A 4,718-nucleotide genomic window follows, 5' to 3' on the forward strand; every position below is an offset into this window, starting at 1 on the left:
TGATTCCATTGTTGCCAAAAAGCATTGGACTAAAGAAAAGGTCCCTCGGTTGATCAAGGGTGGCCCTTGTCAACAAGTAGATGAGAGAAGTCAATGTCTCGGTTTATTAAGTTTTTCGTTTCTACAAAATTTGGAAAATTATTGAGCCGCGAAGTTCATTTTATAATTCAATATAATGTGTAACTTTCTCTGTCTGTCATCAAAGTTGAAATTTTACTTATATAGACTAAAAATATATATATACAAAATATTTAAATAATATCAACTCAAAAAAAAATTGCACTTGAAGAAATTGGATCCCTCTCGACTCATGTTAGATCCGTATTTAAGATGGATCTATGCTGGTGTAAAAAATTCAGTAGATTGTTGTGATAATAGTTACTTGCAACTTGAATGTTAAATTATTGGATTTTCTAGCAAGCTAGAAACTGACATTTACTGCACATTTGTAGGAGTAGTTTTCATGAAAGATTATTGTTGAGTGATATAAGCACAATGTTATTATGAGTTAAGTTATGCATTTTGTGCATAATCTTTTGTGTTTGGTTTTGATAGGAAGAGTCACATGTTATTTAGAGGTATACAAATCAAGAAGGAGAAGTATTTAAACTTGGGAGTGGTGTCACTTATAAATAATTTTAGATTGATAAAGATTACAAATTAAATATTATGTGTTACAATTATGAGGTTGTGTTAGTATGGATTGGTCTTGAGACTTTTTCGATATTATCTCTCAATTATTTCAGCATCCCATTAATTAACAAATATATCCTTAAATGTCTCATGACATGTTCAATTTTATTGTACCTCGCAACCATGTAGACTACTCATTCTGACACACCACTAACAATGATACCCAAATATACATACTCATTATAATTTACTAAAGCCTAGCTATCTACTTTCATGATTTATCATATTTTTAACAAAGTTATAATAGAACACATATTTTTCAAGAGAAAACATGTGCATTGCTTTTATAATTGATCCCCAAGCACTTTTGCACTTTAAAAATTGGCTTTGGGTGGCAAGTCTCGAGGTTGATGTGAGAAAACTTTCACTTTGGTACTAATATCATTGATATTTAGTGCACAAGAGAATATAAATAGTGTCAAGTAATGGGTAAAGATGTTAAGGCCATTTAGTAGTATTGAGGTGAATAACATCAGCTTAGGTCGTGACATTGATGACATTGATTACATTGATGTTACTATTCTCGCCACATGTATATGTTGCTAAAATCTAAATTGGTGTCATTATCTTCATTGCCTTTCTATATTTGCGAAAATTTATGTTAGTGTTATCATCCCTCCACCTATATGCTAAAATCTAACATCACACATCCTTATTTGTATGGTGGACAAGATTTATTATTTCCTTGTATTACTATAGTCTTGTATTGTAATGAGATTCCATTTCACATCAATACTCACCATTTTTTAAGGTTATATTCTATCCATTAAACATGAGAGAGGATAAATAATGTTGTTTACAACATTGTGTAGAATTTAAGAGCATATGAAAAGCATTGATAAGCACTATAGGCTACATGACTATTGTATACAATAATATTAGAATGTTGTGTCGATGTTATGATACATAATAGTCATAAGACAATGACACATATAAACATATAATGTACATACACACACATACAAAATATATGCTAAAACCTAAGATGGTGTACTCTATGGAGTCTAAGAGCTTTTTAGATACTTGGGCCCATAGAGCCTTGCGAGATGACGAAAGTTGAGTAGAGCCTTGGAGCAATATCAAAACTTCCAATACTTGTTAAAATTTCCCATGTAATGAGTTGCAATACAATCCCCTATGGAGCAACATGTAAAGACTAATCTCAACAAAGGGACCCATGCAAAAAGTTGAAAATTGGATGATGGAAATGATTGGGAATGGATGAAAATTAATTGGTGGATTTTGCATCAATTTTTGTTAACATTCTTTGCAAGAATATTGTTGATTATATATTATTTGATTTTATTTATTACATAATCATTATGCATTATAGAGAGCACATGTAGATGAAAAATGTTGATTGTGTATTGTTAATGCATTTGATAACATAAAATTCCATCTTACAACTGTGATGGAGACTCTATTGAAGTAGCCTTTAAAACAAGGGTAGACAATCAACATACTAGAAACTATAAATCTCTCCCTGTGATTGTTGCTTGGGGCATATGGATTGCCTGAAATCACTTGCTATTTGAGGATTCAGATTATTCTTCCTTGTATTGTGCTCTCCAAAATACTGTCATTATTTTAGCTTGTTTACAAATCCCTTTTCCCATGATTTCAATTCCCTGCTAGGAACCTATTATACAAAAGGACATAACTTGGGAATTTTTTGATGGGGCTACCTAATGAAATCCATCTTGGGGAAGGGATAGTGGAATAATACACCTCACAAAAGATCAATCTATTTCTTTTTAGCCTACATTAGGAAAGTAGCAAACAATTTCAATGAGCCAATGGCTTTAAAGCTCACTATGTTTCTAGCTAGAGAAAAGGGACTTTCTCGGTTACACATTTATGGTGATTGACTTATGGCGATGAATTGGATGAATGGATACTTCCCTTTGCAAAATCACTCTCTAATGCCTTTTTTCCAAGACATGAAAATAACTACAAATTATTTATCTCACGTCATTTTGAAAGTATCAGAGACAGCTCATTTTTCAAAAGCTAGAGTGGAAATGGACTAAGTTTCATGCAAGATATTTGAGAAAACCCATGTAAGCTCTTTATATTACATTCACAAACTTTTGGCTCTAAATCTGACTACTAGAACTTTAAAGTGATGACCAAAGCACTACTGTAAATCTCTCTTATGAGACCAGTTTATTAATGTTTGTACTCAAGCATGTTATTTTCTTTACCAAACTATGAAGGGACCTTTTTGTTATAACTACTGTGATAAAGTTTATGAACAAAATGAACTCAATCAGAATGATGTACATGATAACTTGCTATTTGGTTTTTGACTAGTATTAAGCAGGGTTTTTAAGATAACTTTAAGCTAATATTTTTGTTGAATTTTTAGTGCAAGTATGAGACTCCATGGGATTGGAGAGATTGAGAAAACAACTATAGGAATTCCTTAGGCATGTACATTTGTAGTTTTGTTCTCTTCAAAGAAATAAATTACTTGTTTTTTTTCTTTGGGAAAAAGATGAAGAAGAAGAAGAATATTTGAGAACCTACTCTTGATAACTACATTAGGTTGTGTGTGTGCATGTGTGCCCCGTTAAAATGAGTTAGGAAAGTTAAATGTTAAAAATATAATTGATTAATTAATACATAAACTATATTAATTAGTCCTCATGGTAATTACTGCATGTTTTCTTTAATGTTGAATAATCTAGATTAATTAGTATGTATAAAAATGTAATTTTAAAATTAAAAAACTAAAATACAATAAAGAAATAAGAAGGGCGAGGGAAATAGGGATTCTTCTCTCTCACACACACATATAATTAGCAAATTTATATCCTCTAGTTTTAGGATAATATAGAGGGTATTTTATGAAATTTTACTTTTACTTTCCATGTGCGAGTGATGGCATGCCCATGATTATTTGGAAGACGTTGTGATTGGTGAACTATAGTTGTGGGAGTGTCTAACTACCTAAAGATGAGAAGCATAAGCTAAGCTAAAGCATTGAAAGAGGAATTGTTCTAAATTAGAATATGAGAGAGTGATTGGTATAGTCTTGGTGAGAGTGAGCTTTGCAATCCTTAGCCTCAAGATTGTTGAGTTTGGTTGGGTATCCATAATACAAATCTTATTGATGTGTACTACTTTTTGACCTAGTACTTGAACTACTAATTAATGGTTAATTTCAAATTTTCTTTTTTATTTTCTTTAGCTTTTTTATCGCTATCAATGAGTACTCAATTTTATTTTCCCATGTGGACAATTCCTCAAGGGAGTTCAGAATCAAATGTGTGGTTGAAGGGCCATAGGGGATATGAGTTTCTTTGTTGAATCTTGGAAATCTCACTCCTATAAAAAATCATCAACCTAATTAAATCAATGGAAATGAAAGCAAGAGAGTATTGTGTTCTCCATAAGTTGTTAAAATTCCACCAAAGCACCTATGATTACGCTTTCATTTGAAATTTGATAACTTTTTGTGCAAATATCTCTATCTCCTGAACTTTTCCTTTTTCTTAATAATTAGTAAAGTCATAATTTAAATTATAATTAACAATTTACAAATTACAAAATAAAAATGCTCGTTAAATTGATGTACAAAAAATTGCATCAATAGTAGTGCGTTTACATTAAATAAAAAATTCATTACAACCCTTAATTTCTTATCAATATACCTAAATACTAACTATTTTTAAAATGAGATTCATATAAATTAGTAACAAAATTCAAGATAATCATAGGTTATGGTGATAGTCTACTTGTAGTTGCTTTTTCGTTCATTACGAGGTAGCATTTTCATTTTATTTTTTTCATTTAATTTAACTATTTTCCCTACTTTAAAATTACATTTGCTAAACAATACTAATCGTAAGTAAACTTTACTTAAATAAATATAAGTAGAGAAAAATAACTTACAATTCTAACCCATTATAAGCATTTAGATGGTTTCATAGTAGCGGCCTTACAATACACTGACCGATATTTAATGGTGTGGAGTTGAGACTTAGTGTATGTACCCACACATTATTAGTAGTTTGTTTATA

The sequence above is a fragment of the Pinus tabuliformis genome, chromosome 9, assembly GCF_031772625.1.
Source record: "Pinus tabuliformis cultivar Carrire ecotype Pingquan chromosome 9, CPIR1, whole genome shotgun sequence".
NCBI lineage: Eukaryota > Viridiplantae > Streptophyta > Pinopsida > Pinales > Pinaceae > Pinus > Pinus tabuliformis.